Genomic DNA, 11,891 nt, shown 5'->3' on the forward strand with positions numbered 1-11,891 from the left:
ATGGGTAAAAATAATGTAAAAAGCACACTATCAAATAATGCTTATGGCTATTTCTGGTATCCATTATCCAGTAAGACCCTTAATAGTGAAAACAGATTTCATGATGAGGGTGGGAGAGACAAAAAGAGGAAGACAGGCTGAGAGGGAAGAACTTTGCACTTTTCAGGAATAGCAGACTTGGGGTTAGGAAAAAAATTAAACGTCTCAATTCAAAAATGACTTTTGCTCTCTTTTAACCACTTCTAGCCCCTCCTTGCCTACTTATCAGTTCCTACCTTATTGTATATTCCAGATGATACTGGATCCCAGCACCAAACGGTGCCGTCTTTGAGAGTAGTGGCATCTCATTCATCTTGTACTCCCCTGTTCTTCCACACACCTGGCACATGGAAGGCTTCTAGTAAATCCTGACATTAACTGGACTGAAAGCACCCCCTCCCCACCTTGGTCTCCTGGCTTCCCAACCTAGGTAAGATTGGGCATAATGATTATTTCCCTATAAAAAAGCAAAGGCTGTGGTACTTTAGAGCCTCAAGCAATGGACTATTATTCCACAAAGAGCCAGCAGTTTGCTTACAAACCACATTTGCATCTATTAATTCAAGATAGCCGAATTAAAGGAGCAAATATGTTTGAAAGCAGAGTTACGTAGTAGCCATGAATAATCGTTTTGCTGCCTGTCATATTGATAGAAAAGGAGAAAGCATTTTTTTCTGAGATTAAATGCTTGATCTCAATGTCAGTGGTTTCATGTATTAAAAACGCTTGTTGTTAATATTAAGAAAAGAGGATCATTGACTCCGTTAGTAATCTAGACCAGAGGAAAGCCTCAAAGTTGTTGCTAAATGCATGACATGTTTTCACAATTATAATCAGTTAAATTGCTTAAGTGATTCTATTTAAATTAGGAAATTAAAAGTTTGAATTATTTTTCTACAAATTTGCTACTGCTTCTTGAGGAAACTAAAGGTTTGCTGAATGCTGAATGAAATTCTCCATAGCCACTGATTGTGCGCTGTTTACAATCAATCTACAATTTGCCTAGCTGCTTCCAATAAAATATTAATGCAATCAAACCTAAACTGTTTTCTTTAACATTTATCTTCTCATCCTGGGTCAGACTGTAAGTTCTTTTATTAAAATGAGCCATGCTGTTTACTGCACATATGTAAGTTTGGAAATCTCATCCTAATGCATTTGAGACTTTTTTGAATTGGGACTTCATCTTCTATAACTACATGATTTATTGTTGATCTATTTTTATGTCTTAGCACAGTTTGACTAGGCACGATGTAGATTAGATTACTAAAGTGTATAGGATAAAGTCTCTGACATTTACAGTATGCCTTGGAAGACAATAATACATACGAAAAGTAAGAATATTAGACAACAGGTTCTTAAAAGAGTTCTTCAGGTCATTGTTTCTAAAAAGGGGTGGTTTTCATTGTGGGTCTAGAGTAGTGTCAGAATACTCACAGTTGGAGAGCACTGTAAAAAATGGAAGCCAGCAGTGTGTAAGCCCTCCTCCGCTCCAAGTGGCTCTGATCCTGTCCCTTTAGTCAAAACTAGAGAGCATTTGTAAAAGCGGTTTAATAAGAGGGAAACCTCACTTATGTTGAAATGGCCACATATTAAATTAGAGACTTTCGTTGTACTTGAGCTGAACCGATTTAAGACTAGAAATTGGGCAGAATGAAACATAAAGGGCAGTGCCTTCCAGTTGCAGAAAAAAAGGAAAACAAAAATCAAAACAACAGCAAAATAGGAACAACCCTTTGGGAATAATTATGACATGGGAAAAATGAGCAAACGTAAGTAAAATAAAAATGATGAAAGTAGAGGCACCTGGGTGGCTCAGTCAGTTAAGCGTTTGACTTTGGCTCAGGTCATGATCTCACGGTCTGCCGGTTCAGGCCCTGCTTCAGGCTCTGTGCTGACAGCTCAGAGCCTGGAGTCTGCTTCAGATTTTGTGTCTCCCTCTCTCTTTTCTCCTCCCCTGCTCATACTCTATCTCTCTCTCAAAAATAAATAAACATAAAAAATTTTAAGAAAATAATGAAAGTAGTTTGAAACAAAGAGATTTATAGCATTTTTGAAATACAAAGATAAGGAGAGTTTTTGTCTCAAAAATAACTCCCACAAAGGCCTTGTCAGTGACGGCAGAGCTTTGGTTCTCAGACATCCCAGAGCTTATATGGGGTCCAGGACTTCTTCATCCTAGATGTGATTAGAACAATCCCAAACTTCCCTGATGCCATCAGAGATTCCACGTTCAGTAGCAAGAGATGAGAAGCCCCAAACTCGCTTCATACTATGTCCTGCCATGTGTGATAAGTAAACAGGGCTACTGGCTTCACCATTCTGGGCAGCAAATAGATCATATCAATTAAACAGCTTCTCACTCCATTCCGATATTCTAATTGCTTCTGATGCAAAAACTAATGTTACCAAACATCCTTTTGTCTGATGCCTCATGTCTAATCAAAATACAGAGACCACCATAACGGGGGAAATAAAGCTGAGTTGGCTGATTATTGGGCAGAGAGAGCTAGATCACTTAAGAAACAAGCTTTGTGGGTCTCCCTGAGCATAAATGTAATGGGCTAGGTTAGGGTTTCTTTTTTACATTTTATTTATTTATTGATTGATTAATTATTTTTTTGAGAGACAGAGAGAGACTGCGAGCAGGGGATGATCAGAGAGAGAGGGAGACAAAGAATCTGAAGCAGTCTCCAGGCTCTAAGCTAGCTGTCAGCATAGAGCCCAATGTAGGGCTCGAACCCACAAACTGTGAGATCATGACCTGAGCCGAAGCCGGATGCTTAACTGACTAAGCCACCCAGGCGCCCTATAGGTTAGGGTTTCTTAACAGGGGCACTATTGACATTTGGGCTGGATAATTTTTCACTGTGAGTGAATGTGTGTGGGTGTTCTAAATATTGTGGGATATTGAGCAGTATCCCTGGCCTCTATCCACCATACCCACTAAATGCACGTTACCCCACAGCCCTGGGGTGTGATATCAAAACTGTCTCCAGACATTTGCAAACTCCCTTTGTGAGTAAAGTCACGCATGGTTGATAATCACTGGGCATGGTAAAGGAAAAAGAATAGCAATTTATGCAGTATTCTGAGCTTAAATCTTTGGTCAATGTATGAAATGAAACAGATCGTAAACTCTTTTTATTTTTATTTTTTTACAAATGGTCTTTATATGATTAAGTCTCAAAAGGAAGGGTGCAGCTCTCAAAGAGATAAAAGATGAAGATGAATAAGGCTGTAACAAGGTATATGGATGTGCATAATACAGGCTTGAAAATTTTTCTTTAACATCCCACTTATGGAGCCCTATTGTCCCTGCAAATACAGAAAAGGTCAGCACTGGGTTATATGTTAATAGCTTAGGTCTTAACCACTATATACATTATTCTGAGTAGATGTTCTGTGAAGTGGATTTAGATGAATGTTCTGATATTCAGTGTGAGAAGAGCAGAAGCAGTTTATTTTCCTTTTGTTGAAGAATGAGTTTTTGAGAAATCTGACAAGAAAGCAGTTATGCAGCATCATTTAAGACTCTGGAGACCAGACATCTGAAGACGTGAGTTGAATAAGAATAACTACAGCCCTATGAGGTGGGACTAGAAGACACTTCAGAACCAGCACTGAAGATTCCCCTTTCTTTTTTTTAATGTTTATTTATTTTTGAGAGAGAGAGAGACAGAGCATGAGCAGCGGAGGGGCAGAGAGAGAGGGAGACATAGAATCTGACGCAGGCTCCAGGTTCTGAGCTGTCAGTATTGAACCCAATCCGATCTCGAATCCACAAACTGTGAGATCATGACCTGAGCCACTCAGGCACCCCGAAGATTCCCCATTCTTGACAAGAAGAACAGGTCCCAGAGACCTTCAGTGTCTATTTTTAATAGCCAAGTTTTTCTTCCCTTTAATATGCATATAAATTATTCAACTGTCTTGGTGGTATTACTCCAAGTGCAGAAGGAAATGTTACCAATAGCATGTACTCTTCCTTGGCACACCAGTAGGAAAATTAAGGTGAGACTATTGTCCAGAAGCACTTAAGCCAATATGCTTGGTCTAGTTTGTTGTGCTCCTAGGGTTCATGAAGTGTTACCGCAGTCCAATATAAGAGTAACTTTTGGATTGGTGTCTGTGCTTTAATATCCTGGATTTTCCCATTAACCTATAATATCATTTTGATGCGATAACAAAATATTGTATAAGAAATTAACATAATATGCAAAACTGACTTGAATTTCTCCACTGTTTGAAGTTATGTCATGATAAATCTCAATATTATAAGAGGATTTCTTATTGTATATAGTTTAAATGAAGTCTTTTCATAAAAGGTGAGATAGTATAGTATAGCATATCATCTGAAAATCTGTTTTAATTTCTATCTACTTTCATATACTAATACAAATTTGCAAATGCAATATTATTGCATACTACCATAGGTGTGGTGTAAATCATTAGAAATGGTTGATTCACAAATTTCTCCCTTCTTGGTAATATACCTGTTATCTTTAACCTTCCTCATAGTCACCCATCCTGGCCAGCCTAACCTTAGAAGCACAATTAGTAGCTGTCTTTTCCCAAATTCTCATCTCTGTCTTGTTTGTCTTCCTTCTTTTAAAGACATGCTACCATATTCTAAATTCTATTCAACCTAGGGATTCTTTCTTCCATCATGGCCAAACTCCCTATATCTTCTGTCTCTTCCTTAAGTGGCTGTCACTGCACATTAGCAGACCCTTGGCTTACTTCCCTTAACATTTCCCATTGGGACTCTGGAAGAAGGAATCCCATTCATTTCTCTGATACAGAACTGTATTGTTACACCTATGAATTCTGAATTTAATATTAGTTCATTTACACCATGCTTGCCACATTCTTATTGTAATCACACACAAACTTCAAGGAACAAATCTATCTTAACAATTTTTATGGAAAGGAAAAAGTTCTACCAGGTTTTTATTACAAATCTAATAGTAGTAACAATATGGAATTGCTACCTCCATAAACTAATTGTTTAAAGATTGCAAAAAAATAGACTATAGTGTAAAGAAATAGAGATTTTAGCTCCCAATTTACTTTGAACTTCAATGTCTGAAGTTGCTTAGTCTCTGAGAATCATATTTTCTGTTTTAATGTTTATTCATTTTTGAGTTATAGATATAGGGACAGAGCACTAGTGAGGAAGAGGCAGAGAGAGAGAGGAAGACACAGAATCTGAAGCAGGCTTCAGACTCTGAGCTGTCAGCACAGAGCCTGATGCGGGCTCAAACTCATGAGATCATGATCTGAATTGAAGTTGGACACTCAACTGACTGAGCCATCCAGGAACCCCTGACAATAATATTTTAAAGATAGATATCAAAACTTCAATAGAATGAGAGCCAGAGTAGTGGATATGTCTAGAAAGTATGTCAAATATGAAGGGTTATGCTTTTTCTATTTGGTTATATTTCTATACATAAGATTTAGATATGTATTTCTCTGTGTACATGCAGAAAAGAGAACTATAAATAGTTAGGAAAAATGTATAAACTGTATCAAAGGCAGAAAATAAGTGGTTAAGCCTGACCAGGTATATAAAAGGCTCATCAAGGAGTTCTAATGCAGTAGAAGGAGAGAGAATACAACACAGATTCAGTATCTTCTCTTACAAGAGATAAAGCCTCTGGATGACTGTGTGGGCAACAATACATTGCTATGAAGTCAAACACTGGGACAACATTTCTTTGGACAAGGCTTGATGGATTTAGGGGAGATTCCAAGAAAGAAGGAAGTGAGGAGAAAAGTGAACAAAAGGAAAGGCTCCCTAATGTTTTTGCTAATGACTGGAGCCTTGTGGTTGCCCATTATTACTTCAAATTCCAGATCTTGGTGTAAACCAAGAAGTTTCAATAGAAGAGTTGAAGAAATTGGTAATGATCAGCTGTGAAAATAGACTACATTAATAGCCATCACCAAAACTTAAGGACTGTCGTAAAGAAATGAGATTAGATCAACCAGTACCATCCTTAGACCCATTCAAGGTATTCCATCTTCTGAGTCATATGATTTAGGAAGCTCTGAATCAATCTCTCTCTCTCTCTCTCTCTCTCTCTCTCTCTCTCTCTCTCTCTCTCTCTCACACACACACACACACACACACACACACACACACACACACACACACACAACGTATCAGAAAACACTCAGGCAGTGCTGGCACAGCTCAACCTATATCCCAAACATTTGTTCTTGCGACAATCTCTCAGGCCTCGATGAAATTCTTCCACATTTCTTGCTGTATACTTTTTTATTTGAGTATAGTTAAAACACAGTGCTACATTAGTTTTAGGTATATAATTTAATAATTTTCCAAGTTTATTCATTATGACATGTTCACCACAAGTGTAGCTACCATCTGTCCTGTTACATTGCTATCACAATATCATTGACGGTATTCTTTATGCTGTGCCTTTTATTCCTGTGACTTACTCATTTCATAACTGGAAGCCAGTATCTCCCATTCCCCTTCACCCATTTTGCCCATTCCCATCCCCTCTCCTCTGGCAACCATCAGTTTGTATTTATAGGTCTGATTCTACTTTTTGTTTTTTAATTCATTTGTTATCATTGTTGTTGTTGTTCTTATATTCCACTTATGAGTGGAACCATATGGTATTTTCTTTCTATGATTGACTTATACCATTTACCATAATACCTCAAGCCTTATCTGTGTTGTCTCAAATGGCACAGTCTCATCCTTTTTTATGTCTACATAACATTCCTCTGGTGTGTGTGTGTGTGTGTGTGTGTGTGTGTGTGTACATATACATCTTCTTTATTCATCCATACATTGATGGATGCTTGGGGTGTTTTCGTATCTTGGCTATTAGAAATAACTATGCATAAACATAAGGGTGCATATGTGTTTTTAAATTAGTGTTTTTATTTTCCTTGGGTAAATACTCAAAGTGGAATTACTAGATCATATGGCAATTCTATTTTTAATTTTTGATGAACCTCCATAGTATTTTCCACAGTGGCCACACCAGTTTGCATTCCCAATAACAACGCATGCATGGGGGTTCCTTTTTCTCCACATCCTTACCAACACTTGTTCATTGAGTTTTTGATTTTAGCCATTTGACAGGCATGAGGTGATATTTGATAGTGGTTTTGATTTGTATTTCCCTGATGAGAAGTGATATTGAACATCTTTTCATACATCTGTTGGCCATCTGTAAGTCTTTGGAAAAAAAATGTCTATTCAGGTCCTATGCCCACTTTTTAATTTTATTGGTTGTTAGATTTTTGTATTGAGCTGTATAAGTTTATGTATTTTGGATATTAACTCCTTATATATATAATTTGCAAATTTCTTCTTCTGTTCAGTAGATTGTCTTTTTGTTTTGTTCGTGGTTTCCTTTGCTGTGTGAAGCCTTTTTCATTTGATGTTGTCCCAGTAGTTTTTTTTTTTTTTTTGCTTTTGTAAGCAAAACTCTTTTGTAAGATTTTTATGGTTTCAGTTCTCACATTTAGGTGTCCATATACCCAAAACAATATATGGATTCAGTACAATCCTTATTAAAACACTGACATCATTTTTCACAAACCTAGAAAAAATAATACTAATATTTGTATGGAGCCATAGAAGACCCTAAATCCCCGAAACAATCTTGAGAAAGAAGAACAAAGCTGGAGGTACCACAATACCAGATTTCAAGATACCAACAAACTTGTAGTAATAGATACAATATGATACTGGCATTAAAATAGACATGTGGATCAATGGAACAGAATAGAAGGCTCCAGAATAACCCACAGTTATATAGTCAATTAATCTTCACCTTAGGAGGCAAGAATATACAATAGGGAAAAGACCATTGTCTCTTCAATAAATGGCACTGGGAGAACTTGACAGCTACATGTGAAAGAATGAATATGGACTATTTTCTAATACTATACATGAAAATGAACTCATAATCTATTAAAGATATTGCCTTGCATTTTTAAAACAAAAAGTAACCTTGGCCAAAAGTTTTGAAGGTTTGGATTGTGCTACTAACCCCTTTTTAGGTCACTGCTTTGAACTAAAAGAATTTCAGCTATGAAGACACTTGGGTCAGAACAGAAACCATTAAACTTGTGTATCCTTCCTCTCCAACAGCAAGAATGCAATAAGGTTTTGCAGAATAGAGTTTTTTGGCTGGTGGTGCTAAGCATTTTTCTTTCTTTTTTTTTTTTTTTTTTTTTTTTTTTTTTTTTTTTTGCTCGCTTGCTTTTCTTTTTCTCTTCTGCAGTTCCAGAGAAAAATCACCAAAATAAAAGAATTTGATGTATTTTAGATAAGATATAGGAAACAATAGAAGAAACAAATGAAACAAGAGTGATCTTCAAATAGACTGAATTATGGTCTTTTGGTAGAATCTAAGCTTCAGTTCGAATTTGCACTATTCACATTATTTGTTATAAATTTACTTATTTTCAGTAATATCATAAAAGCTTAGCAAAAAAAGGTTAACATAACTGAGTGGGAAAAAAATGCAACATAAGTAACATTCCAATAAAAAAAAACAAGATAATTATAACAAGGAAAGGAACACTATAACCATGATTATGAAGAATAAGATTCATGTACAAATAATCTCAACACTAAGACACTAATATTTTATGGCAATTATACATCAAAGTATATGAAGAGAAGTTGGGGGAAAATGGGCACCATACTGCTACTTTTATTTTTGGTATAATATTCCAGCATTGAAATTTTTGACAGAATAATGCAAACAATGGAACTATGTATTGCCTTAAAAGACGGTGAAAATGGCAATTTAAGATGGCAATTTGTAAAATGAAATTAAAACATTTTGCAATATTTTAAAATGATACTTTACTATTTTCTACCCCACTACAATGTTTAAGAATTTTGTCTTAAACCAATAATTCCTTATTTATTTTTATTTTTTTACATGGCAAATAGGCTTTTATTTTATTTATTTTATTTTTTGGAAACCATCTTTTTATTTTTATTTATTAGTCAGTTTAGCTAACATACAGTATAATCTTGGCTTCCAGAGTAGATTCCCATGATCCATCACTTCCATACAAACCCAGTTGCTCATCCTACCAAGTGCCCTCCTCAATACCCATCACCCACTTTCCCCACACCCCCCTACAACCTATCCCTATGAACACCTAGTCTTTCTCTGTATTTAAGAATTCCTTATGGTTTGCCTCCCTCTCTGTTTGTATCTTATTTTTTCTTCTCCTCCCCTCTGGTCATGTTAAGTTTCTTAAATTCCACATATGAGTGAAATCATATTATATCTATCTTTCTCTGACTGATTTATTTCACTTAGAATAATACCCTTCAGTTCCATCAGTGTTGCAAATAGCAAGATTTCATTCTTTTTCATCACTGAGTGATGTTCCCTTGTGTGTCTATATCACATCTTTTTTTTTATGTTTTTCTTAATTTATTTTTGAGAGACAGAGAGGCGGTGTGAGAAGAAGAGGGTCAGAAAGAGAGGGAGATACAGAATCTGAAGACAGGCTCCAGGCTCTGAGCAAGCTGTCAGCACAGAGCCCCACACAGGGCTCGAACCCACAAACTGTGAGATCGTGACCTGAGCTGAAGTTAGATGCTTAACTGACTGAGCCACCCAGGTGCCCCACATCTTCTTTATCCATTCATCAGTTGATGGGCATTTGGGCTTTTCCCATAGTTTGGCTATTGTTGGTACTGATGCTATAAGAATTGGGGTGCTATAAGAATTGGGGTGCGAAGCAGCAGTACTGTGTCCTTTAGATAAATTCCTAGTAGTGCAATTACTGGGTTGTAGGGTAGTTCTACTTTGAATTTTTTGAGGAACCTCCACACTGTCTTCCAGAGTGGCTGCACCAGCATGCATTCTCACCAACAGTGCAAGAGGGTTTCCCTTTCTCCATGCCTTGTGAAAATCTGTTTTAATTTGTATTTCCCTGATAATGAACAATGTTGAGCATATTGAGCATGTGTCTCTTTGCCATCCAGAGGTCTTCTTTGGAAAAATACCTATTCATGTCTTCTTCCCATTTCTTCACTGGATTATTCAGTCTGGATTTGACTTCTGGTCTATTAGCCTCCAGTGACCATGTGATTATTCATTATGTAATAGTGCCTTTCATTTATTTCTCATTTTAAAAAGGATGTTTCCTCTAGAAGACATAACAGATGGTATCAATGCCTTACCATATCCTCTGAGTGCTCCCCTATCCCTGGCATCCCAGCCCACCTTCCCGCACATCTAACAGCTAGCACCTGCATCTTGTTGCCAGAAGACTTTCTCTGACCCAGGCTAGCTCTGCATACTCAGGTTCCAGGTGAGAAGTATCAGGGAACTAAGCCTCCTTGGGAACCTGGCCTTACCAATAACTGATGGGGATTACATGCAAAAGACCCTCCTTATACCTTTTTATACCTCATTTGGAAAAATTCTGAGTGTGTGTCCCAGTAGCCTCTGGTAGAAATTTAACATCCATCAACTTATTTGAAAATGACATTAGTTTATTTTATATAATAAAAGATATTCTATAAAATGTATTATAAATCTATAAATCTGATGTTATTATATGAAAGCATAATACTTAATTCATCAATTTTTATCATGTAGTTCCCAGCTAAACCTATGGAAAGCTGCAGTGCTACAAGTTATTAATTTCCTATAGCCAGTCTAAAATGTGTTAAGGGCTATTCAATATAGAATTCCTAATGATTCAAATTAAAATTACTAAAGAAAATATTTTACAATATTACAAAAATGTTAATGGTAGGTTAATTGAAAAATGCATGCAATACAAAGCTGGCTATAATTGAAAATAAGTCTTCCATCTCTTTAAGCCATAACCTGAAATACAATAATTGAATGATAGGCATACTCCTATATTATGGATATTGCATTAAAAGTGTTAAAGTATTTAAGACTTTTGTTTCTTATGTACATGAAATCATTTAATTGAAATCTTTGGTATTAACTAACTCTGCATGCTTATCAAGTGGTCTTTTGGTACAAGTGGGTGCTGGACATTCATTACTTCCCTTACTCCATTTCCATGGATTTTTTCTTGTCAGTAAATAACTTTGTTTTTAACAAAAGAATCACACTTGAAATAAGTGCTTCTATAATACAGCCTGTTTGAATAAAATTCTGTTTCTACACTTAGGGTTCTAAGAAAGAGAGGCATTGAAAGAATCAGAGGACTGTTGCCATGGACCCAGTGATTTCATTTGTTTTTATTTATTTATTATTTTTAAAAAATTTATAATAGTTTATTGTCAAATTGGTTTCCATATAACACCCAGTGCTTCTCCCCACAAGTGCCCTTATCCATGACCATCACCCCCTCATCCCCTCCCCCTCCCCCTTCATTCCTCGGTTCATTTTCAGTATTCAATAGTCTCTCATGATTTGTGTCCCTCACTCTCCCCAACTCTCTTTCCCCCTTCCACTCCCCATGGTCCTCTGTAGAGGTTTCTCCTGTTAGACCTATGAGTGCAAACATATGGTATCTGTCCTTCTCCGCCTGACTTATTTCATTTAGCATGACACCCTCGAGGTCCATCCACTTTGCTACAAATGGCCAGATTTCATTCTTTCTCATTGCCATGTAATACTCCATTGTATATATATACCACATCTTCTTGATCCATTCATCAGGTGATGGACATTTAGGCTCTTTCCATGGTTTGGCTATTGTAGAAAGTGCTGCTATGAACATTGGGGTACATGTGCCCCTATGCATCAGCACTTCTGTATCCTTTGGATAAATCCCTAGCAGTGCTATTGCTGGGTCATAGGGGAATTCTATTGATAGTTTTTTAAGGAACCTCCATACTG

General features: G+C 36.6%; 1 long non-coding RNA gene across 2 annotated transcripts in view; it reads left to right on the forward strand.

The window, feature by feature from the left end:
* Positions 1-301: 301 nt before the first annotated feature.
* The window catches only part of LOC115288998, a 145,096-nt gene continuing 133,506 nt past the window's right edge, over positions 302-11,891 (forward strand). For both annotated transcript variants that reach the window (XR_003907318.1, XR_003907319.1), the window contains exon 1: positions 302-469. This is a non-coding gene — a long non-coding RNA (uncharacterized LOC115288998). The remainder of the gene's footprint in view (positions 470-11,891) is intronic.

This window comes from Suricata suricatta, chromosome 4, assembly GCF_006229205.1.
Source record: "Suricata suricatta isolate VVHF042 chromosome 4, meerkat_22Aug2017_6uvM2_HiC, whole genome shotgun sequence".
In the NCBI taxonomy this organism is placed as follows: Eukaryota; Metazoa; Chordata; class Mammalia; order Carnivora; family Herpestidae; genus Suricata; species Suricata suricatta.